Here is a 26992-nt window from a genome sequence, read left to right on the forward strand (position 1 = left end):
TGTATGTCTTCTTTGGAGAAATGTCTATTTAGTTCTTTGGTTCAACATCACTCATTATCAGAGAAATGCAAATCAAAACCACGATGAGGTACCATTTCATGCCAGTCAGAATGGCTGCCATCCAAAAGTCTACAAGCAATAAATGCTGGAGAGGGTGTGGAGAAAATGGAACCCTCTTACACTGTTGGTGGGAATGCAAACTAGTATAGCCACTATGGAGAACAGTGTGGAGATTCCTTTAAAAACTGGAAATAGAACTGCCATACAACCCAGCAATCCCACTGCTGGGCGTACACACTGAAGAAACCAGAATTGAAAGAGACACGTGTACCCCAATGTTCATCGCATCACTGTTTATAATAGCCAGGACATGGAAGCAACCAAGATGTCCATCAGCAGATGAATGGATAAGACAGCTGTGGTACATATACACAATGGAGTATTACTCAGCAATTAAAAAGAATACATTTGAATCAGTTCTAATGAGGTGGATGAAACTGAAGCCTATTATACAGAGTGAAGCCAGAAAGAAAAACACCAATACAGTATACTAATGCATATATATGGAATTTAGAAAGATGGTAACAATAACCCTGTATATGAGACAGCAAAAGAGACACTGATGTATAGAACAGTCTTTTGGACTCTGTGGGAGAGGGAGAGGATGGGATGATTTGGGAGAATGGCATTGAAACATGTATAATATCATGTATGAAACGAGTTGCCAGTCCAGGTTTGATGCACAATACTGGATGTTTGGGGCTGGTACACTGGGACAACCCAGAGGGATGGTATGGGGAGGGAGGAGGGAGGAGGGTTCAGGATGGGGAACACATGTATACCTGTGGCGGATTCATTTTGATATATGGCAAAACCAATACAATATTGTAAAGTTAAAAAATAAAATAAAAGAAGATTTACTATATAAAATAGAAACAGTTGTTAGGTACCAGGTTGTTTAAAATATGAAGGAAAATTAAACAGAACAAAAAAGAGAAAAGATGAGATAAAATTATATCTGAGATGAAAAATGAGCTGACGTTATTTGTTAAAGTCAGAAGCCATATAATTGAAGCTATTAGAAACAAACAAAACAATGAAATTAAAATTTCAAAAATAAATCATTTTGATGAAATATTTGAGAGGCTATTTCTGAATATTAAAAAAAGGAAAATGAATTGTTCAAGAAACTGAGAGACTTAAGGAAGACAACAGGAAGATTAAAACACACATACCTCAGAAAAGAAGAGAATAAGTGGAGAGGAGATCAAGATTGCCAACTAGGAGGACATAGAGCTCACATCCCTTCAAGAAAATATCAAAATACATCTATATATGGAACAATTCTTACTTGAATCTAGCAGAAGGACTCCTGTACAGTGAAGACTGTAAGAAAGATACAGAAGTATTAGTTAGAAAATGAAGAAAAGATACTTAGTCAGGAATTGTGCATCTTGGAGGAGACACAAAGGTAAAGGGAGGTCATAGGGCTTCATGAAAACCCACCCTAAGGGAGTGAGCCAAGGATCCTATGGAGGAGAGAAGCACCCAGGGCCTCCGGAACAGATAGAAAATCTAAGAAACACTGAACTCTGTTCACAGAAGAACACACAGACACGAGCTGCCCCCAAGGCAAGGCAGAGAAGGTCAAGTGTAGCAGCAACAAGGCTTCCCAGGACCCTTTTGCTGCATGGTCCAGCCCAAGATGAGTGAATGCTCCAAGCCCACTCACCCCACAACACAGTAAATCACTGGGCCTGGGTCAAACAGGGCAGAGAAAAGAGTCGACCTAGGGACACAGAAGGGACCCAGTCCCAGGGGCAGCCCAGGGAGAACAGTGACAGCAATTCTTGGCACTTACTCAAGTGGTGTCCCAGAAACAGCCCAGATTTCTGATGGCAGAAGCTCTATCACAGCCCACCCTGGATACTTGCAGAGAAATCACATGGGTCTCACACTCCCCCACAGGGCAGTTTCACACAGAGTGAGAGCCACAGAGGCTGGGGTCATCAATGAGCTATGAGAGACAAAGGTGCCTTGGCCCTGAGGCAGACTGGAAAAGGTCTGCTCTACTGAATGCCAGGTGTCCTGAGCACCTCACCATGTACCCCAGCCCAGGCCAAGCAAATGATCTGGCTCCACTCAGTCCACATCATAGTCAGCCTGAGGTGTCCAGGACCAGAGACAAGACTCAACCATGGGCTATGTCTGAGTGAAGCTGAAGATGCCTACACAGGCAGCACACTGGACCTCTGCATGTGCACAGGCCCCATTTGCTTAAGCACACCTTCCCTCTAAGACAAAGAACCTGCTGTGAGGAGAGGGAAAACCCACACATAAAGGGAACAGAGCCATCTCCAGCCTGTTTTCAGGGCTTCTGCCCCAGCAAATTGGGATCAGACGCTATGCATGACAGGGCAGTGATGGCCACTGAATAGAGAGGAAGTTCCCCCTCAGTCATGGCGCTAGCTCCTCCATCTCCAGTCCAATGCCCAACCAACGTGACAATCGTCAGCACAACCTGAGGAAAGACATGACTGGCAACCACCTCAAATCCAGCCATCCCATCAAAGGAAGTGGGCATATGCGGTTTGCATTGAGACACTCCCACATTAAAGCACACCTTGAAGAGCACAATAGGTAACTCTTTTACCTAAATTCATAGAGGAAGAGAATACTTAACGTTTTAACAAGGAACTAGAAAATATAAAAAGTCCCAATAAAAATAAATAATTCAATACCTGAAATTTAAAAGACAAAAATACACATACACTAGAACAAATGAACAGCACACTAAGTGACACAGAAGAATACAATATGTGATCTGGAAGATAGAATAATGGAAATCACCCAATCAGCAGAAGCAGAAAAAAGAACAATTAAAAAAATGAAGCAACTTAAGAGATGGCTAGGATAACTTAAACTATTCTAACATTTACTTAATAAATGTTCCAGAGAGGAAAAGAGAAAGAAGGGGATCAAAAATGTATTTGAAGAAATTATAGTTGAAAATGTCCCACACCTGAAGAAGGAAATATATCTCGGTACAGGAATCACAGAACTTCAAAATAAGATTGAAGCAGGAGCTAGATGGACCTCAGAGTGTACAGCTGATTCTCTGCTGGGGACAGATACTCCAAAATAGCAGGAGAGATGAGCTGAGCCCTGCCCAGATAAAACACAGAACCCACATATTTTTCATTCTTAAAATCAAGAAAACCTTTCAACTTTATCAGTTCAGTTCAGTCTCTCAGTCGTGTCCAACTCTGTGTGACCCCATGAATCACAGCACGCCAGGCCTCCCTGTCCATCACCAACTCCCGGAGTTCACTCAGACTCACATCCATCGAATCAGTGATGCCATCCAGCCATCTCATCCTCTGTCGTCCCCTTCTCCTCCTGCCCCCAATCCCTCCCAGCATCAGAGTCTTTTCCAATGAGTCAACTCTTCACATAAGGTGGCCAAAGTACTGGAGTTCCAGCTTTAGCATCATTCCTTCCAAAGAAATCCCAGGGCTGATCTCCTTCAGAATGGACTGGTTGGATCTCCTTGCAGTCCAAGGGACTCTCAAGAGTCTTCTCCAACACCAAAGTTCAAAAGCACCAATTCTTCGGCGCTCAGCCTTCTTTACAGTCCAACTCTCACATCCATACATAACCACAGGAAAAACCATTGCCTTGATTAGATGAACCTTTGTTGGCAAAGTAATGTCTCTGCTTTTGAATATGCTATCTAGGTTGGTCATAACTTTCCTTCCAAGGAGCAAGCATCTTTTAATTTCATGGCTGCAGTCACCATCTGCAGTGATTTTGGAGCCCCCAAAAATAAAGTCTGACACTGTTTCCACTGTTTCCCCATCTATTTCCCACGAAGTGATGGGACCGGATGCCATGATCTTCATTTTCTGAATGTTGAGTTTTAAGCCAACTTTTTCACTCTCCTCTTTCACTTTCATCAAGAGGCTTTTCAGTTCCTCTTCACTTTCTGCCATGAGGGTGGTGTCATCTGCATATCTGAGGTTATTGATATTTCTCCCGGCAGTGTTGATTCCAGCTTGTGCTTCTTCCAGTCCAGCATTTCTCATGATGTACTCTGCATATAAGTTAAATAAACAGGGTGACAATATACAGCCTTGACGAACTCCTTTTCCTATTTGGAACCAGTCTGTTGTTCCATGTCCAGTTCTAACTGTTGCTTTCTGACCTGCATACAAATTTCTCAAGAGGCAGATCAGGTGGTCTGGTATTGCCATCTCTTTCAGAATTTTCCACACTTTATTGTGATCCACAAAGTCAAAGGCTTTGGCATAGTCAATAAAGCAGAAATGGATGTTTTTCTGGAACTCTCTTGCTTTTCCATGATCCAGCATATGTTGGCAATTGGATCTCTGGTTCCTCTGCCTTTTCTAAAACCAGCTTGAACATCAGGAAGTTCACGGTTCACATATTGCTGAAGCCTGGCTTGGAAAATTTTAAGCATTACCTTACTAGCGTGTGAGATGAGTGCAATTGTGTGGTAGTTTGAGCATTCTTTGGCATTGCCTTTCTTTGGGATTGGAATGAAAACTGACCTTTTGCAGTCCTGTGGCCACTGCTGAGTTTTCCAAATTTGCTGGCATATTGAGTGCAGCACTTTCACAGCATCATCTTTCAGGATTTGAAAGAACTCCACTGAAATTCCATCACCTCCACTAGCTTTGTTGGTAGTGATGCTTTCTAAGGCCCACTTGACTTCACATTCCAGGATGTCTGGCTCTAGGTCAGTGATCACACCATCGTGATTATCTGGGTCGTGAAGATCTTTTTTGTACAGTTCTTCTGTGTATTCTTGCCATCTCGTCTTAATATCTTCTGCTTCTGTTAGGTCCATACCATTTCTGTCCTTTATTGAGCCCATCTTTGCATGAAATATTCCCTTGGTATCTCTAGTTTTCTTGAAGAGATCTCTAGTCTTTCCTATTCTATAGTTTTCCTCTATTTCTTTGCATTGATCACTGAGGAAGGCTTTCTTATCTCCTCTTGCTATTCTTTGGAACTCTGCATTCAGATGCTTATATCTTGCCTTTGCTCCTTTGCTTTTAGCTTCTCTTCTTTTCACAGCTATTTGTAAGGCCTCCCCAGACAGCCATTTTTCTTTTTTGCATTTCTTTTCCACGGGGATGGTCTTGATCCCTGTCTCCTGTACAGTGTCATGAACCTCATTCCATAGTTCATCAGGCACCCTATCTATCATATCTAGGTCCTTAAATCTATTTCTCACTTCCACTGTATAATCATAAGGGATTTGATTTAGGTCATACCTGAATGGTCTAGTGGTTTTCCCTACTTTCTTCAATTTAAGTCTGAATTTGGCAATAAGGAGTTCATGATCTGAGCCACAGTCAGCTCCCGGTCTTGTTTTTGCTGACTGTACAGATCTTGTCCATCTTTGGCTGCAAAGAAAATAATCAGTCTGATTTTGGTGTTGACCATCTGGTGATGTCCATGTGTAGAGTCTTCTCTTGTGTTGTTGGAAGAGGGTATTTGTTATGATCAGTGCATTTTCTTGGCAAAACTCTATTAGTCTTTGCCCTGCTTCATTCTGTATTCCAAGGCCAAATTTGCCTCTTACCCGAGGTGTTTCTTGACTTCCTACTTTTGCATTCCAGTCCCCTATAATGAAAAGGACATCTTTTTTGGGTGTTAGTTCTAAAAGGTTTTGTAGGTCTTCATAGAACTGTTCAGCTTCTTCAGCGTTACTGGTTGGGGCACAGACTTGGATTACTGTGATATTGAATGGTTTGCCTTGGAAACGAACAGAGATCATTCTGTCATTTTTGAGATTTCATCCAAGTACTGCATTTCGGACTCTTTTGTTGGTCATGATGGCCAACAAAATGGCTACTCCATTTCTTCAGAGGGATTCCTGCCCGCAGTAGTAGATATAATGGTCATCTGAGTTAAATTCACCCATTCCAGTCCATTTGAGTTCGCTGATTCCTAGAATGTCGACATTCACTCTTGCCACTTCCAATTTGCCTTGATTCATGGACCTGACATTCCAGGTTCCTATGCAATATTGCTCTTTACAGCATCAGACCTTGCTTCTATCACCAGTCACATCCACAGCTGGGTATTGGTTTTGCTTTAGCTCCATCCCTTCATTCTTTCTGGAGTTATTTCTCCACTGATCCTCAGTAGTATATTGGGCACCTACTGATCTCCAGTAGCATATTGGGCACCTGGGGAGTTCCTCTTTCAGTATCCTATCATTTTGCCTTTTCCTACTGTTCATCGGGTTCCCAAGGCAAGAATACTGAAGTGGTTTGCCATTTCCTTCTCCAGTGGACCACATTCTGTCAGATCTCTCCACCGTGACCCGCCCGTCTTGGGTTGCCTCACGGGCATGGCTTAGTTTCATTGAGTTAGACAAGGCTGTGGTCCTAGTGTGATTAGATTGACTAGTTTTCTATGAGTATGGTTTCAGTGTGTCTGCCCTCTGATGCCCTCTTGCAACACCTACCGTCTTACTTGGGTTTCTCTTACCTTGGGCATGGGGTATCTCTTCACGTCTACTCCAGCAAAGCGCAGCCACTGCTCCTTACCTTGGATGAGGGGTATCTCCTCACCGCTGCCCTTCCTGACCTTCAACGTGGGATAACTCCTCTAGGCCCTCCTGTACCCACGCAGCCACGGCTCCTTGGATGTGGGGGTTGCTCTTCCCAGCCGCCACCCCTGACCTCGGATGCGGGGTAACTCCTCTCGTTGCCGCCCCTGACCTCAGACGTGGGGTAGCTCCTCTCGGCTGCCCCCCACCCCGACCTCAGACGCGGGGTATCTCCTCTCAGCTGTTCCTGCGCTGTCACAGCCTGGCACTCTCAGCCGCTGCCCCTGACCTCGGACGTGGGTTAACTCCTCTTGGCTGCCACCCTTCGGTCATGGGGGTCCTCCTTGCTTCTGCCCCTGACCTCAGATGTGGGGTAGCTCCTCTCTGCCACATGTGCATAAAGGCTCCTTGGAGGTCAAAAGGGAGGGAGTGTCACCTCATAGTAAATGATATCAACATACCATAGGCCTTTTTGCTAGAATCCATCTTGGCTAAGAATGCATGCTCAAACATGAGAGGACACTGAGATTTACCAAAAATACAGATTCAGAACCAGGCAAAGCAAGATGACTGGCCAAAGGAAACCTGGAATAAATGCCCCATAAAAGTGATTCAGGCTACCACACGGGTGCAGCTCTCTCTCAGAGCCCACCCTTGTGTCTATTCATAAGCACTGTAGTCTTTTTTTTTCTTTTTTTCCTGCTAATGAACACTTTACTCGTTTGACTACCTTCCATCTTGGTGGGAAATTTTTCTGCAAAGCCAAAGGGTTAGGGCCTTGTCACTGATCAGTAGTCTAGTGGCTAGGATTCAGCTCTCACTGCCAAGACCCTACCTCAGTCTCTGAATGGGAACCTAAACACTGCTTCAGCTGCTGCAGGTCAAGGCAACCTGAGATTTAGATGAACTCCTCCCTCCACAAAAAAAAAAAAAAAAAAAAAAAATTCACATCAAGATGTATCAAAATTGAAAGAAAAAAAAAGATAATTCTAAAAGTAGTGAGAAATACAAAGAGTAATATACAAAGGAATTACCATAAGATTATCACCTGATATTTCTGTAAAACCCCTGAAGAAGAAGGGAATACCATGATATACTCAGAAGGCTGAAAGTGGAAAACCTGCACCTAGAATTCTCTTTCCAGAAAGATTATTTTTTAGTATAGAGGAGAGATAAAGAACCTCACAGACAAGAAAAAACTAAAGAATTAATCAATATTAAACATACCCTCAGAGAAATATTGCAGGATCCTCTCTAAATGGAAAAGAAAAAAAGAAATGTACAAAATATATAAAATGTATTTTAATATTTTATATAAATACTTTATATACATTTATACATGTATTTTATATAAATATATAAAAAATGAAAAATACCACTAGGAAAGACAAATCTGTATAAAGATTAAAGATCACTTAAATAAGCCAGTAGGTAGATTAAAAGACAAAATAATGTAAAAATCAACTATGGCTACAACAAACAGTTGAGGGATAAGTAGGAAGGTGTAATCCAAAACACAAACTGTGAGGAATGGGAGTTTAAAAAAAAAAATACAGATCTTTTAGAATGGGTTTGAACATAAATGACTACTAGTTTTAAAAAAGGGTCACAGTCTGGTTCAACCAAAGAAATACGTGCTCAGCATGTTTACTTTTTAACTCAGGGAAGACAGATAACAAACAAAATGCATAGTTAAATCCTACAGGACACTGCTGCTGCTGCTGCTAAATCGCATTAGTCGTGTCCGACTCTGTGTGACCCGATAGAAGGCAGCCCACCAGGCTCCTCCGTCCCTGGGATTCTCCAGGCAAGAATACTGGAGTGGTTGCCATTTCCTTCTCCAATGCATGAAAGTGAAAACTGGAAATGAAGTCGCTCAGTCGTGTCTGACTCTTCGCGACCCCATGGACTGTAGCCTACCAGGCTCCTCTGTCCATGGGATTTTTCAGGCAAGAGTACTGGAGTGGGTTGCCATTGCCTTGTCCAACAGCATACTGAGATGTGACAAATACTATAGGAAAAATAAAATAGGGAAGCAGGTTGGGAGGGCAGGGGATGGCAATTTATTAAAACAAGGGCCTGGAAATTTCTGCATTTGCAGCAACATGGATAGACCTAGGGAATATTATGCTTAGTGAAATAAACCAGACAGAGAAAGACAAATACTGTAGAACATCACTTATATGTGGAACCTAAAAAGTAATACACATGAGTGTATATACAAAAACAGACTCAAATATATAGGAAACAAAATTAGTGTTACCAAAGGGAAAGGAAGTGGTGGAGTACAAACTAGGGGTATGGAGGAATAAAGAGATACAAAGTACTATGTATACAACAGATGATCAGCAAGGTTATATTGTACAGCACAGGGAATTATAGTCATTACCTTATAATAATTTTTAATGAAGTGTAATCTGTAAAAATACAAAAATCAGTATGCTAAACACCTGAAACTAATATAATATTGTAAATTAACTGTACCTTAACAGAAAAAAAAAAATTCTTTGATACTAAAAAAAAGATTAAGTGGAAAAAACATATTTCAAAAATCTAAGAAAAAAAGATGACTAAACCCTGAATCTCTAATTGGCAGGAGCTCACTAAGGCAGGGATTCTTATGAAAAAGTTAAAACAGGACATCCACTTTGCTTTTCAGCCTCTTAGAAGCTGCCACTCCATCCTTACAACAATCAAAATGATGAACAACCTGAAAAAGCAAAACTTAGATCTCTGAAAGGAGGGCTGGGAGCAGGAGTAGCGGAGAAACCATGTGTTCTTGCACTGTAGATATTAACAAGTAAATACAGAGAATTACAGCTTACCAGGGCCTCCCTGGTGGCTCAGCTGGTAAAGAACCCTCCTGCAATGTAGGAGACCAGGGTTTGATCCCTGGGTTGGGAAGATTCCCTGGAGAAGGGAAAGGCTACCCACTCCAGTATTCTGGCCTGGAGAATTCTTGGGGTCACAAAGAGTCAGACACGACTGAATAACTTTCACTTCACTTCACAACTTACCAGAGCAGAAAACCACAAGCTGAAACTTCCATAAGAACTAGCCATGCAGTAATAAAGTCTGAATTGACATTGTTGCATTACTGAAAGTCCACTGTGGACAGACAACCTTTTGCATTAATACTCTAGGAAACCCAGTCAGAGATGAGCTTCCACAATTTGGTTAGATTTACTCCAGGATCTTGAGTGAGTGTTCACAGTAAATACCAGAAAAGACCCCACTCAGCCTTCCAGAAGGGAAATAGAAATTGAAGCCATTTTAAAATGCACCAGAGCATGTGTTCTTAACAAGGCCTGCCCTCAGGGGAAACTAGTTAACCAGAGTCTAAGTTGCTAAGTTTTATTAAGAGTCTAATTGACCTGGGAAAATAGAAACATGAAACCCGCTGTCTGTATTTTTCTTTTTACTTGAAGAGAAGAAAATACTCAGTGCCCACTTTAGGTATTCTGTCTCACCTAAAAGAGGGTGAGGATGAGAAGCACTGTGCAGCTCATAGTCCAAAGGCATAGGCAGACTGAAATACTGAGATCTAACTATAACACTGTCTTAGAGCTTCCTCTCCCTCCATAACTTACCACTACTATATTCCAAGCCTACTTACAGATGTTTCTTTTATCCAGTACATTGTATTCAGCTACCAAACAAAAACAAGACATATTCAGAGGCAAAACAAAGATTAAAGACAAAACATGCATCAAACATGATGCATGGATCAGTACCAGACCCCAAAATGGCAAGGATGTTGGAATTATCAGACCAAGAATATAAAACAGCTAGGATAACTATTGCTGGATTGCTCAGAGAAATATCAATAACCTCAGATATGCAGATGACACCACCCTTATGGCAGAAAGTGAAGAAGAACTAAAAAGCCTCTTGATGAAATTAAGAGGAGAGTGAAAAAGTTGGCTTAAAGCTCAACATTCAGAAAATGAAGATCATGGCATCTGGCCCCATCACTTCATGGGAAATAGATGGGGAAACAGTGGAAACAGTGTCAGACTTTATTTTTGGGGGCTCCAAAATCACTGCAGATGGTGATTTCAGCCATGAAGTTAAAAGACACTTGCTCCTTGGAAGGAAAGTTATGACTGACCTAGACAGCATATTAAAAAGCAAAGACATTACTTTGCCAACAGAGGTCTATCTAGTCAAGGCTATGGTTTTTCCAGTAGTCATGTGTGGATGTGAGAGTTGGACTCTAAAGAAAGCTGAGTGCCAAAGAATTGATGCTTTTGAGCTGTAGTATTGGAGTCTTGAGAGTCCCTTGGACTGCAAGGAGATCCAACCAGTCCATCCTAAAGGAAATCAGTCCTGAATGTTCATTGGAAGGACTGGTGTTGAAGCTGAAACGCCAATACTTTGGCCACCTGAGGCAAAGAGCTGACTCATTTAAAAAGACCCTGATTCTGGGAAAGACTGAAGGCAGGAGGAGAAGGGGATGACAGAGGATGAGATGGTTGGATGGCATCACTGACTCAATGGACATGAGTTTGGGTAATCCCCGGGAATTGGTGATGGACAGGGAGGCCTGATGTGCTGCAGTCCATGGGGTCACAAAGAGTCGGACACAACTGAGCGACTGAACTGAACTGAGGATAACTACCTTAGAGTTCTAATGACTGAAGAAGATATCATGCATAAGCAGATGGGTGGTATAAGAATAGAGATGAAAATTATGAGCAAGACTCTCCCCGCAAAAAAAACACTAGCAATTGAAAGCACTATAAGAGAAATGAAGAATACCTTTGGCAAGCTAATTATTAGCAGGCTGGATGCAGCTGGGGAAAGAATATTTGAGCTCGAGGATATCTAAATAGTAATCTCTCAAAGTGCAAAAGGCAAACATCAATTAAACTATGAGAAAAAAAAAAAAAAAACAGAAAAAATATCCAAGAGTTGCATGGATTAAGTGATAGTTGCTCAGTCATGTCCAACTCTTTGGGATCCCATAAAATGTAACCTTCCAGGCTCCTCTGTCCATGGGGATTCTCCAGGCAAGAATACTGGAATGGGTAGCCATTTTCTCCTCCTGAGGATCTTCCTGAACCAAGGATCAAACCCCAGTGTCCTGCATTGCAGGCAGATTCTTTACCATCTGAGCTACCAGGGAGCTATGGGAAAACTGCAAAGATGTGACATATGATAGGAATACCAGAAGGTAAAGCAAGAGAGAAAGGGGTGCAAGCAATATTTGAAACAATAATGACTGATAATTACTCCAAACACCAAACCACATTACCAGGAAGCTTGGAGACAACAAGAAAGATAAATGCAGAAAAAAAAAAAAAAAAACCTCACCTAGGCACATTATTTTCAAATTATAGAAAACAGAAAAATTAAAAAAATCCCTAAAGGAAAAAAGCTGGGAAGGAAGTACTTACCATTATCACAGAGATAATTATAGCAATTATAACTGATTTCTCTTTAGAACAACATGCAAAGAAGACAATAGTGGAGTAAAATACAGAAATTACTGAGGAAAAATCCTGCCACACCAGAATTCTGTTACCTTGCAAAATTATCTTTCAGAAGTGAAAGGTAAAGCCTTTCCCAAACAAAAATTGAGGGAATTTGTTATTAGTTGACTGCCTTGCAAGAGATCTTAAAAGAAGTCCTTTTAGCAAGGAGAAATTTAGGTAGGTATAAAACTTGGGTCTACACAAAGAAGGAGTACCACAAAATGGATAATTGAAGGTAAAAGAAAATTTTTAATTTTTATGGACTATGCTAACACATAACAGATTATTAAAAATAGTAAAAGCAACAACACATATGAATAAACAACATAAATAACAGTGATACAAGGGGCTAAATAGAGGATCATTTTGTTATTGTAAGGTATTCCCTCCACCAGTGAAGGGGTATAATGTTATTTGAAAGTATACTTGGACTAGATGTAGGTGTACATTGCAAACTCTAGGACGGTCATGTAAAAAAGTGGAAAAATACATAAAATTGAAATAATAAGAGAGCAGGGAAAATGGAATCATAACGTGCTCAATTAAAACCACAAAAGTCAGAAATAGTGGAAGATAAAAGTAGGAACAAAGATCAAAAGCAAGAAATAGAAAGTACTAACACACACGGTAGATATTAACACAACTATATCAATAATCACTTTGAATATCAATAGTCTAAATGCTTTAATTAAAAGAGAGATGTCAGAATGGATCAAAAATGAGAGACAACTATATGTTCCTTATTTTTTAAATATTAAGACATTTACAGATTAAAAGTATAAGGATGAAGAAATTTGTAACAGGCTTTCAAAAAAATGTGAGGGTAGCTATATTAGTCTTTGCACAGAGCACAATTCAGAGTAAGAAAGTGGCAAGAGTAAAGAGGGGCATTTTCTATGATAAAGGGGTCAATTCTCCTATAAGACATAACAATTCTCATTGCTTATGCACCTAACAGGAGAGTGTCAAATTTACGAGGCAAAATCTAATAGAATTCCAAGGAGAAATGAACCCCGTTTAGATATGGGACTTCATCACTGCCCTATCAAAAATGGGGAGTTCCAGCAGGCAGAAAACCAGAAAGTACAGATTTGAACTCAACAACACCATCAATCAACAGGATAGAATTGACATCTATAGATTACTGCATCCAGCAAGAGTAGAATACATGTCATTTTCAAGCTCACATGGAACACTCACCAAGGTAGATCCTATTCTGGGACATAAAAACATAAATTTAAAAGAATGACTTTGATACATCTGCTCTCATTCAAAAACAGAATTAAACTAGAAATCAATAACAGCAGAAAAATCCCCAATACATGGAGATTAAACAAAACACTTTTATATAATACCTGGGTCAAAGAAAAAAAAACTCCAAAGAAGTTAAATTATATTTTGAAGTCAATGAAAACAAAAATGTCATTTATCAAAATTTGTGGAATTTAGAGAAAAGCCAGCGTTAGAAGGATAGTTAGGTACACGTATCATTGAATGTATACTCAATAGCAGTTAGATATTTCAGCATACATACAGCAAATCCAGCAAAAATCACTCTCTGTCATACTGTATCACTGTGTGGTTGGTTCAAAGAGGATACATGAATTTCCCTAAAATAAAATGATTCCCTTCCTAAATAAGAAATGTGTATTCTGCCAATTTTTGGCAGATATCCCATGAAAGGTATTGGGCACAGCAATATTATTTTCTTGGAAGAGAAAGCAGGCTCAACAAATTCATTCAAAAAGCACACTTCTGCAGTTGTGTTAATCTATTAAGACTCCTTGTCTCTTTTCTCCTCTTCCTTAATCTTTCTGCATGTCTGATGCTAATTTATTTCAACAATACCTCTTCAGAGGTTGAGTAAACAAAATAATTTTTTAAAAGATTCTAGTAGAAGTACCCAGTCAAACAGAGATGTAAAAATGTAGGGGAAAAACTTCACTTAGTTGTCAGATGGAGTAAAGGGGAAAGTAGGAGTCTTGAATATTTTGCATTCATTCAAACACAAATAAAAAAATAATATGATGCTATGTAAATATTCTGCAATGGGTGAAAAAAATAACCAATAAGAGATAAAGAACATACTTTAGGAGATTTAATGTATAAAATAGAAATAATTGCTAGACACCAGAGGATTTACAATCTGAAGGGGAAAAAGAACATAGTGCAAAACAAGAGGAAAGATGAGAAAAATTACACCTGAGAAGAAAAATGACCTGCTATTATTTTTAAAGTCAGAAAGCATACAACTGAAGGCATTAAAACAAACTATGGGATTAAAATTTCATGAAGAAAATCATTATTTTGAGAGGATATTTGGGAGGTATTTCTGAATATTGAGAAAAGGAAAATAAATTAAAAATTTTCAAAAGACATAGAGAGACCAGGAAGACAGAAAAATAAAATATGAAACTGATGCTTAGGAACAGAACAGAATAAGTGGAGAGAAAGACATCAAGATGGCAGAGTACAAGGACCTGGAGCTCACATCCCTTCATGAAAATGTAAAAAATGCATATACACGTGGAAATATTCTCACTGGAAACTAGCTGAAGGACTCCTGTACAACCAAGGCTATAAGATATACATTTAATTGGTTAGGAAGAGAGGAAAAGAGATCCAGTTCTGACCTGTGAGACTGGCAGGGGATTAGAGGAAAAGGGAGTTTGCAGGGGTGGCACCCATCCTGGGCAGTGAGCTAATCAAGGCATGGACTAGGAGTCCCTGTACTGGGGTCTTGTGAGGAAGAGACAAGCACTGTTGGCTGATTGGAGGACCTCAATAACAAATAGAAAGGCCAAAAAAGACTGAACACTGATCATGAGAAGTATACACACACACATATACACACACACACACACACACACACACAAGCTGCCCCCAAGGCAAGGCAGCTACAGGGCTTCCCAGGACACTCTTGCTGCATGCCCCAGCCCAAGATGAGTGAATGCTCCACATCACAGTAAATCACTGGATCTGGATCGAACAGAGCCAGGGAAAAAAGCTGACCTCAGCCCACAGAGGGGTCCCAGTCCCAGGAGAAGCCCATGTCGGGTGGTGATAGCAATTCTTGGCACTTACTCAAGTGGTGTCCCAGAAACAGCCCAGATTTCTGATGGCAGCAACTCTGATACAGCCCACCCTGGATACTTGCAGAGAAAAAACACGGCCCGCATTCTCCCCTGCAGGGCAGTTTAACACAGAGGGAAAGTAGGAGAGGCTGAGGTCAGTGAAGAACCATGAGAGACAAAGGCGACTTGGCCCCAAGGCCGAGTGGAGAAAAGTCTGCTCTAGTGAATGCCAGGTGTCCTAAGAGCATCTCACCATGTGCCCCAGCCCAGACCAAGCAAATGCTCTGGCTCCACTCAGTTCACATCACAGACAGTCTGGGGTGGCCAAGACCAGAGACAAGACTCAACCGTGGAGACACCTGAGTGGAGATGAAGATATCCACACAGGCAGTGCACTGGACCGGAGAAGGCAATGGCACCCCACTCCAGTACTCTTGCCTGGAAAATCCCATGGATGGAGGAGCCTGGTAAGCTGCAGCCCATGGGGTCGCTAAGAGTCGGACATGACTGAGTGACTTCACTTTCACTTTTCACTTTTCATCCATTGGAGAAGGAAATGGCAACCCACTCCAATGTTCTTGCCTGGAGAATCCCAGGGACGGGGGAGTCTGGTGGGCTGCCGTCTATGGGGTCGCACAGAGTTGGACACGACTGAAGTGACTTAGCAGCAGCAGTGCACTGGACCTCTACATATGCACAAGCCCCACTTATTTAATCATGCCCCTCCTCTGGGGCAAAGAACATGGTGCAGGTAGAGGAAAAACACACAGAGAAGAGAACAAAGTCAGCTGCAGCCTGAACCTCAGGGCTTCTGCTCCAGCAAATTGGATTCAGACCCTACGCATCACAGGGTAGTGATGGCCACTGAGAAGAGAAGAAGTTCCACCTCTATCATGGTGCCAACTCCTCCATCTCCAGCCCAGTGTGCTACCAAGGTGGCAACTGCCAGCACAACCTGAGGAAAGATGTGACTGGCATCCACTTCACATCCAGCCATTCCAGCAAAAGCCTTGGGCACATGCAGTTTGCACTGGGACACTCCCACAATAGTGTACACCTTCAAAAGCACAATAGGTAAATGTTTTACCTAAATTCATAGAGGAAGAGAAATTTAAAATCCTAAGGCAGAAGAACTACATCCGGTTGAAAGAGCAAGAGAAAACCCCTGACAAAATAATGAAACCTAATTTAAACAAAACACTTACAAGATAAAGAATTAAAAACATTGGTAATAGACTGTTAATTAAATTAGGGAAAATAATCTAAATATTTAACATTTTAACAAGGAACTATAAAATATAGAAAAGACCCAGTCAAAAATTAATAATTCAATAACTGAAATTTAAAAAACAACAATGCACACACACTAGAAGAAATGAATAGGACACTAAGTGATGTAGAACACATATGTCATCTAGGTGATAGAATAATGGAAATCACCCAATCAGGATGACAGAAAGAAAAACAATTTAAAAAATGAAAGCAACTTAAGAGATGGCTAGGATTAAACATTCCAACATTTGCATTATAAGTGCTACAGAAGTGCAAGAGAGCAAGTAAGGAATCAAAAATGTGAAAAATGTAAAATCAAATATGAAGAAATTATAGCTGGAAATGCCCCACATTTGAAGGAGGAAATAGATTGGCTTCCCTGATAGCTCAGTTGGTAAAGACTCCACCTGCAATGCAGGAGACCTGGATATTATCCCTGAGTTGGGAAGATCCCCTGGAGAAGGGAAAGGCTATCCACTCCAGTATTCTGGCCTGGAGAATTCCATGAACTATACAGTCCATAGGGTCGCAAAGAGTGGGACATGACTGAGTGATTTTTACTTTCATAAGAATCACAGAAGATCATAATAAGGTGAACCTCCCAAAGATCCACATAAAGTAATATAAAAATTAAAAATAACAGAAATTAAAGAGATAATTCCAAAGGCACCTAGAGAAATACAAAGAATCATATAAAAAGGAATTACCATTAAGACTATTAGCTGCTACTTCTGCAGAAAGTACACACCAGAAGGGAATAGTGCTGAAAGGGAAAAACCTCCACTTAGCATATTCTAGGTAGCAAGATTATTGTTTAGTATACAAGAAGAGATAAAGAACTTCTAGACAAGCAAAATATACAGCAATTTATCAATATTATACCTACCCTAAGATAAATGCTGTAGGGTCTTCTCTAAATGGAAAATAGAATATATAGAAAAGGAAAAATTCCACTTGGAAAGGAAAATCTATAGTAAAGATTAGAGATAAATAAGCCAGAAGGTAGATTAAAAGACAAAATAGTATAAAAGCAAGTATAACTACAATAAATAATGAAGAGATAAGTATGATGATATAAGATATGACATCCATAACACAAAATGGAAAAGGGGAGTAAACAACGCATATCTTTTAGAGTGTGTGTGAATGTTAATGACTACCAGTTTAAAGCAGGGTCATAAGAATGGTTCAAGAGTACCTGCTCAGGATACTTTTGAGTTTTTTAACTCATGGAAGATAGATGACAAACAAAATGAGTAGTTAAATCCTACAGTATATTGAAATGTGGCAAATGCTATAGAAAAACTAAAGCAAGGAAGAGGGTTAGGGAGGGCTGCTGCTGCTGCTAAGTTGCTTCAGTCGTGTCCGACTCTGTGCGACCCCATAGATGGCAGCCCACCAGGCTCCCCTGTCCCTGGAATTCTCCAGGCAAGAACACTGGAGTGGATAGGGAAGGCAGGGGAGGGTAGTTTATTAAAACAGGGTCCTGGAAATTCCTGCATTTGCAGCAACATGGATAGACCTTAGGAATATTATGCTTAGTAAAATAACTCAGACACTGAAAAACAAACACTGTAGAATATCACTTATATATGGAAGCTAAAAATAATCAAATCAGTGTATATGCAAAATGGAGATTCACAGATATAGGAAACAAACTTATGATTACCAAGGCGATAGAAAATCTGGGAGGAGTAAATTAGAAATATGGGATTAGGAGATTCAAACTACTATGTGTAAAACAAATAATAAACAAGGATATATTGTATAGCACAGGGGATTGTAGTCATTACCTTGTAATAACTTTTAATGGTGTATAATCTGTAAAAATACTGAATACCTTTGCTGCACACCTAAAACTAATATTGTAAATTAACTACAGTTCCACTTAAAAGCTTACATAGCTCTGGTACAAAAAAAGGAAAAATAAATGGGAAAACACACTTCAGAAATCTAAGAAAAAAAAATGGTTCTTAAATTTCTGAATTGCTGAATCTGTAACTGGCAAGGGGTCACTGAAACAGGAATTATTATGGATAAGACTTCCAGTTTCTTGTTCAGCCTGTTAGAAGTTTAGAAGCTAGCACTCCATCCTAACAATGGGGGGGGGGGGGGGGGGGACAAAACACTGAATAACCAAAAACAGCAACAACTCTTCTAAGATCCCTCAGGGGTAGTGGTGGCACCAAAGGACAAATTATTGTTCCCAAATTAGAGCTATTCACGGGTAAATACAGAGAATTACAACCTACCTGAGCAGAAAACCATAAGTTGAAACTTCCACAACAACTAGCTGAAATAGGAAAGCCTGAACTATTATTGATGCATTTCTAGAAGCCCACTGTGGGCAAATTTGAGAGTTAAAACCTCCAAAAAACCTAGTCAGAGAGGAGCCTCCACAATTTGGTGAGATTTACCTCCAGGAACCTGACCAAGTTCTCACAGTGAATACCAGAGAAAATTCCACTTGGGCTTCAGGCAGGCAAAAAGGAAGAGGAGCCATTTTAAAATGCACCAATGCATTTTGTTTTTCTTCATAAGGCCTGCACTCAGAGGAAACTAGTTAACCAGATTCTGAACTGCTGGGGATGATCAGAACCTAAGTAATCTGGGGGAAAAGAAATATGCAGCGCTGCTGGCTCTAATTTTCTCCTTGGAGAGACAAAAAGACCCAACGCCAGTTCACTTTAGCCATTCTGCCCTCCTAAGGGAGGCTGGGGATGAGAAGCACTGCGTGCAGGTCACAGTCCAGAGGCATGGGCAGACTGAAAAACAGATCTAACCATAGCACTATCCTACAGCTTTCTCTCCCTCCACAACTCACCACTACAGTACTCCAAGCCTACTTACAGAAGTTACTTTTATCCAGTATATCTTGTCCAACTACCAAACACAAAACCAAGACATATTCAAAGACAAAAACATAGATAAAAGACAAAACATGCATGAGACAGAGAATGCATCAGAACCAGACCCCAAAATGGCAATGATGTTGGAATTATCAGACCAGGAATTTAAAACAACTAGGATTTGTAGGCTCAGGGATCCAGTAGAAAAAGTAGATAGCATGCATAAACACATGGGTGATATTAGAGATGAAACTTGTAAGAAGGACCCAGAAAGAAATGCTTAAGATCAAAAACTCTGTAACAGAAAGAATATCTTTGATGAGCTTATTAGCAAATAGGACACAGCTGAGGAAAGAATTTCTGAACTTGAGGATATCTAACTAGTAATCTCCTAAACTGCAAAAAGAAAACAGCAAAAAGCCTCAGGGGAATAAAAAACAAAATATCCAAGAGCTGCGGGACAACTACAGAATATATGACATATGGCAATAGAAATAATAGAAGGAAAAACAAGAAAGAAAGGATTAGAAACAATATTTGAAACAGTAATGACTGATAATTATCCCAAACACCAAACCACACGTCCAGGAAGCTTTGAGAGCAACAAGCAAGGTAAATGCCAGAAAAGTTCACCTATACATGTTATATTTAAATTACAGAAAAATAAAGGACAAAGGAAAAAAATCCTGAAAGGAAAGAAGCTTGAGAAATGGATACTTCTATAGAAGTAATTATATCTCACTTCTTAGAAAACATGCAAAGATGATTACCAAGGAGAAAATATTGAAAATGTTGAGGAAAAATACCCCACCACCTTAGAATTCTGTACCTTGCAAAAATATCTTGCAGAAATGAAAGATAAAGATTGCCAGAAAAACACAAATTGAGGGAATTTGTTACTAGTAGACTGCCTTGCAAGAGATGTTGAAAGTTCTTTAGTAAGAAGGAAATTACATAGGTATGAAACTTGGACCTACATAAAAGAAGAGTATCAGAGAAGGGATGTTGTGCTGTGCTTAGACGCTCAGTCATGTCCGACTCTTTGCTACTCCATGGACTGTAGTCCACCATTCTCCTCCATCCATGGGGATTCTCCAGGCAAGAATACTGGAGTGGGTTGCCATTTCCTTCTCCAGGGGATCTTCCCAACTCAGGTCTCCCGCATTGCAGGCGGATTCTTTACCATCTGAGACACTAGGGAAGCCCACGAATACTGGAGTGGGTACAGAGAAGGAATAAGTGAAGATAAAATAAAAATCTTCATTTTTCTAGATTGTACACATAATGCATAACAATTTGTTCAAAATAAAAATAACAAAAATTAATGTGAATAAGCAACATGAAGAACATCAATGTACAAGAGGTAAATTGGAGGAATTAGATCATTTTGTTATTGTGAGGTACTTGCACTAACTGTGAAGTGGTACAGGTTATTTTAAAGTATACTCGCATCAGTTGTAAGTGCACATTGCAAATATATTACCTATATTAATAGCACAAATATATTATATGTTAAATATATTGTTAATTAATATATTAATAATCACTTTGAATATCAATAATTTAAATAGCCCAAAAGACAGATGTCAGAATGGATCAAAAAGACACAACTATATATTCCCTATACTTTAAATATCAAGAACACTTATAGATTAAAGGTAATAGGATGAAGAAAGGTATAACAGATTTTCAAAAAATGTGAGGGTAGCTAGCTATATTGGATTCTGGATTATGCACCCTTCAGAATAAAAAAATATCAGGGATGAGGAGGGGCATTTGCACAATGATAAAGGGGTCAGTTCTCCTAGAAGACATAACAATTCTCATTGTGTACGCACTTTTTGTATACAAAAGAGTGTCAAATTCTATGAAGCAAAAACTGGTAGAACTCCAAGGAGAAATAAATGAACTCACTTTACAATTGGAACTTCATCACTCTTCCATCAAAAATGGAGAGATTCAGCAGGGAAAAAAATTCAGAAAGGACAGAGTTGAACTCAACAATACCATCAATCAGCAGGATATAATTAACATCTGTAGATTACTTCACCCAACAGCCACAGAATACACAAAATTTTCAAGCTCACATGGAACACTGAACAACACTGGCCCCAGTCACCTTGTCTGTCCTGACACTGAGTGCCTTCAATAAACTCTATACTTTCCTTCACCACAGCTTGGTGTCAATAATTTGGCTTTGTTGTCCACTGGATGAACTGACCAAATTTGGTTTGGTAACAAAATAATTAGCAAAGAAAAGCATACCTCCGTTACCCAGTATTTCCTTGTCTGCTTTTATTTATTGCGCCAGGGAAAGAGGTAGGGAAAAGACAGACGAGATTCCTTATATCCTGGGGCAAGGGTAGAGGGCATCACAGTAACCATGGTTTGTCTCCCTTCCCTGTCTGGCATAGACTTAATAAAGAGAGAAACTTGGAGAGAAAAAGAAAGTAAAATCATGTATTAGTGAATAAGGAAAACATTTAGAAATAATGAATTAACAAGCAGGTTCTTTAGAGGAAAAATTAAATATAAAAGACCAACTAGGAATTTTAAAAAAGAAAAAGCAAATGATGAAAATAATAGATGCATCAGAGAATAACATGGAAACAGAAGATATAAATCAACTGATAAATTGTTAGCCTAGAAAGTAGAATAAAAACCACACAGAAATAGAGTAATAACCATGGAACATTCAGAAAACGAAGATCATGGCATCTGGTCCCATCACTTCATGGGAAATAGATGTGGAAACAGTGTCAGACTTTAGTTTTTGGGGCTCCAAAATCACTGCAGAAGGTGACTGCAGCCACGAAATTCAAAGACGCTTACTCCTTGGAAGGAAAGTTATGTCCAACCTAGATAGCATATTCAAAAACAGAGATATTACTTTGCCAACAAAGGTCCTTCTAGTCAAGGCTATGGTTTTTCCTGTGGTCATGTATGGATGTGAGAGTTGGACTGTGAAGAAGGCTGAGCGCCAAAGAATTGATGCTTTTGAACTGTGGTGTTGGAGAAGACTCTTGAGAGTCCCTTGGACTGCAAGGAGATCCAACCAGTCCATTCTGAAGGAGATGAGCCCTGGGATTTCTTTGGAAGGAATGATGCTAAAGCTGAAACTCCAGTACTTTGGCCACCTCATGTGAAGAGTTGACTCATTGGAAAAGACTCTGATGCTGGGAGGGATTGGGGGCAGGAGGAGAAGGGGACGACAGAGGATGAGATGGCTGGATGGCATCACTGACTTGATGGACATAAGTCTGTGTGAACTCTGGGAGTTGGTGATGGACAGGGAGACCTTGCGTGCTGCAATTCATGGGGTTGCAAAGAGTCGGACACGACTGAACTAAACTGAACTGAAGTAGAGGAAATTAAGCAGACTTATCAAGAAAAAGGACTTCCCTGGTGGCTCAGACGGTAAAGCATCTGTCTACAATGTGGGAGACCCGGGTTCAATCCCTGGGTTGGGAAGATCCCCTGGAGAAGGAAATGGCAATCCACTCCAGTACTATTGCCTGGAAAATCCCATGGACAGAGGAGCCTGGTAGGCTACAGTCCAAGGGGTTGGAAAGAGTTGGACATGAGTGAGCTACTTCACTTTCACTTTCATCAAGAAAAAATATAAATGACATTAATTTTAAAATATATATTAGAAATTAATAGAGTGTCAGTATAGACTTGTAGATATCAAAAACATAACATGGAAATATTGTAAACAAGGTGATGCCATATACTCAGCAACTTCAGTAAAATGGACTAATTTCTTGAAAGACACAAATCATCAAATCTCAAGAAAGAATAATCAGAAATCTAAACAGTTCTATATGTATTAAAGAAACTGAAAATTTTAGTTAAAACCTTCCAACTAAGAAAACACCAGGATCAGATAGTTTCACTAGTGAATTTTACCAAACTCTGAAGGAAGAAATGATACCAAAGCTACACAAACTGAGAAAAAAGAAGAGAAAGGAACACTTCCCAATTAATTCCAGCCCCTGATTTTCAGGTCATGAGTTAAACTTTCACCTTTTTGCTTTCCAGCAATGCTAATGAGCTGCCAGGTTGTGAACCACTGGCATGGTGACCAGGCAGTCTCATACTAATGTTGGACAGCTAAATATGCAACATGGTAAGGCTTTCATGGACAGAACTGTAATATTCAAAGTCCTCAAATAATTCTTGTTTTTTTTTTTTTTAAACCCAATTTTAGTATTCAACCTTAAAAAATCAGAAATAACACATTGAAATGTAAGTACAAGAGGATTTTTTTTTTAATCACAACGTTTTCTTAGTAGCATGTTGTTTAAATAATGTATGGTATGGCTTTAGGAAGCATCACTATGAACAAAGCTAGTGGAGGTGATGGAATTCCAGTTGAGCTATTTCAAGTCCTAAAAGATGATGCTGTGAAAGTGCTGCACTCAATATGCCAGAAGATTTAGAAAACTCAGCAGTAGTCACAGGACTGGAAAAGGTCAGTTTTCATTCCAATCCCAAAGAAAGGCAATACCAAAGAATGCTCAAGCTAACACAATTGCACTCATCTCACATGCTAATAAAGTAATGCTCAAAATTCTCCAAGCCAGTCTTCAACAGTACGTGAACCATGAACTTCCAGATATTCAAGCTGGATTTAGAAAAGGCAGGGGAACCAGAGATCAAATTGCCAACAGCAGCTGGATTATCAACAAAGCAAGAGAGTTCCAGAAAAACATCTACTTATTGACTATGCCAAAGCCTTTGACTGTGTGGGCCACAACAAACTCGAAAATTCTTGGGATGGGAATTACCAGACCACCTGACCTACCTCTTGAGAAATCTGTATGCAGGTCAGGAAGCAACAGTTAGAACTGGACATGAAACAACAGATTGGTTCCAAATAGGGAAAGGAGTACGTCAAGGCTGTATATTGTCAGCCTGCTTATTTAACTTATATGCAGAGTACATCATGCAAAATGCCGGGCTGGAAGAAGCACAAGCAGGAATCAAGATTGCTGGGAGAAACATCGATAACCTCAGATATGCAGATGACACCGTCCTTATGAAAGAAAGCGAAGAACTAAATAGCCTCTTGATGAAAGTGAAAGAGGAGAGTGAAAAAGTTGGCTTAAAACTCAACATTAAGAAAATTAAGATCATGGCATCTGGTGCCATCACTTCATGGCAAATAGATGGGGAAACAGTGACTGACTTTATTTTGGGGGGCTACCAAATCACTGCAGATGGTGACTGCAGCCATGAAATTGAAAGACACCTGTTCCTTGGAAGAAAAGTTATGACCAACTAAGACAGCATATTGAAAAGCAGAGACATTACTTTGCCAGCAAAGATCTGTCTAGTCAAGGCTATGGTTTTTCCAGTAGTCATGTATGGATGTGGGAGTTGAACTATAAAAAAAGCTGAACACCAAAGAATTGATGCTTTTGAGCTGTGGTGTTGGAGAAGACTCTTGAGAATCCCTTGGACTATAAGGAGATCCAACCAGTCCATCCTAAAGGGTAAAACTGGGCTCATAAAATTAGTTAGAAAGTATTCTCTCTGCTTCTCTCTTTTTGAAGACATTGTAGAGAATTGTATAATCTATTCCTTAAAAATTTGGTAGAATTCAATAGTGAATCACTGTATGCCTGGTGCTGTTTTGAATATTAATTATTGATTCAAGTTCTTTATTAGTTATCAGCCTATTCAGATTGTCCATTTCTTCTTGTGTGAATTTTGGCATATTGTCAATCAAGGGATCAGTCCATTTCATCAAGTTAATGGGCATAGAATTGTTCAGTTTTCCTTTAATATTTATGGGATCTACCCTGATAACCCTCTTTTTATTTCTAATAGTAATTTGTGTCCTCTTTTTTTCTTAGCTCACTGAATTTGTTGCTCTTTTCAAAGAACCAGCTTTGGCTTCATTGATTTTCTCTATTGATTTCCTGTTTTCAATTGTATTGATTTCTGCTCTGATTAATATTTATTTTCTTCTGCTTACCTTGGATTAATTTGATCTTGTTTTTATAGTTTCCTAATGTAGAAGTTTATATAATTAGTTTGAGGTCTTTCTTCTTTGCTAGGTCTCACATTCAATGCTATAAACTTTCTTCTAAGCCTGACTTTTGCTGAATTCCACAATTTTTGATTTTACGTTTTTATTTTCTTTGATTTCAAAATATATTTTAACTTGAGATTTCTTTGACCCATGTACTATTTAAAAGTATGTTGTTTAATCTCCATGTTGTGGGGATTTTTCAGCTGTCTGTTGTTTCTAGTATTACCATCAATCAGCAGGATGTAATTAACTCTTAGATTTTTATTTATTTACTAGAAGAGGAAGTAAAAATATGCTTCATTAATGTGAGAGTTAAAGAAGGAGACAAGAAAGTCTAAGAGACCCTAAAAAATCTGTACATTTAATATGTCTGAACTATTTGTCTTGGGCCTTTTAATTTAAAAAATTACCTACCTTATCTATAATTCATTCCACTTGTTTAGTCTTCAGTGAATCAGCAACTTTTCAAAAATATCATACATCACACAACTTGAGGGAGGCAAAATAAGATCAAAGTGTAATCTTTATGTTAGTATCAAGATATTTTAAAAAGTAATAAATTCCTAGACTATTTTGGGTAAAGTGAAGAGTCATTTTGATGCCACCATTGAGATAATTTATCAGCCTTCTGGTCTCTGTCTCCAAATTTTAAGCTACTATCTAGTAGAACAACAGAATGGTGTTGTGGGCTCTAAAATATTCATATTGGCAAATACAGTATGGAAAGCAAAACATTATGGGATTAGTCATTTCTCCATATCACTTTAAGTTATGTACATTGCCAGACCTCCAGGTGAGTACACAGAAAGCTCAGGGTTCTAAGGCCTCATTATTGTGATTTTGGCAAATGAGCATAAGCTTAAAATGAGAATTGTCTCTTCATCCAATGGCATCACCATGTGTTCATTCCTTTCCCCTGCTTCAGTTGTTCAGTTCTTCATATCACACATTTTTTTTCTTCAAATTAAACTATTCCAGCTTTCACCATTTGAAGAAACAGTATATATTTCTAGTACTTTCATCATTTTGTTTATGCCTACAATTACTTTGAAGTTCAAATCTAGAATTTGAAAGGGCTATGATCATTATGCAATTAATTAAAAATAATTCAGTATATGTGGGAATATCTTGAAACATGAAGTTGGGAAGTTATTAAGTCTACTGAGTGATGTGTGAGTGCATGTATATGTTTTAAGTCCATAAATATTGGATATCACATTGCAGAGAAACTCTTCTTTAACCCAAGAAAAGAGGAGGATAATGTTAATGAAGTTGTGACACCATACCTAATCATTCTGGATAATTCCAGAAAGTAATTTCTAGATGACCTTAAGTTTCTCCATTGTCATATTAAACTTTAAATAACAGTTTATTTACACTTCAACACCAAAAATCTGTAAGGTTCTTTTTCTGGTATTCATTGTAATTTTACAGATGAATTCCAATGAACAGTGGTAAACATTATTGCAAAAGGAAATAAAATCTGGGAATAAATTATTGCCATTGCTATTCATTCTCAAATATAAATATTTCACTTTTTCCAAAAGATTTTGCTTTAATGTGTACACAAACTTATTAAGAGAAATATTGAAAAGGAACATCAATGAACACAATTCATGCTTGAAAAGATAATTGTGGTCAGTGGCTTATAAATAATAAAATTAGGAAGTGATAATATAATAGCAGTGTAAGCA

The 26992-nt window shown here is 39.2% G+C and overlaps 1 long non-coding RNA gene across 1 annotated transcript in view; it reads right to left on the reverse strand.

Moving 5' to 3' along the window:
* LOC123327704 overlaps nucleotides 1–26992 on the reverse strand; it is an 89657-nt gene that overhangs the window by 48005 nt on the left and 14660 nt on the right. The gene's annotated exons all lie outside the window — the stretch shown is intronic.

This window comes from Bubalus bubalis, chromosome 10, assembly GCF_019923935.1.
Source record: "Bubalus bubalis isolate 160015118507 breed Murrah chromosome 10, NDDB_SH_1, whole genome shotgun sequence".
NCBI classification, from domain to species: domain Eukaryota; kingdom Metazoa; phylum Chordata; class Mammalia; order Artiodactyla; family Bovidae; genus Bubalus; species Bubalus bubalis.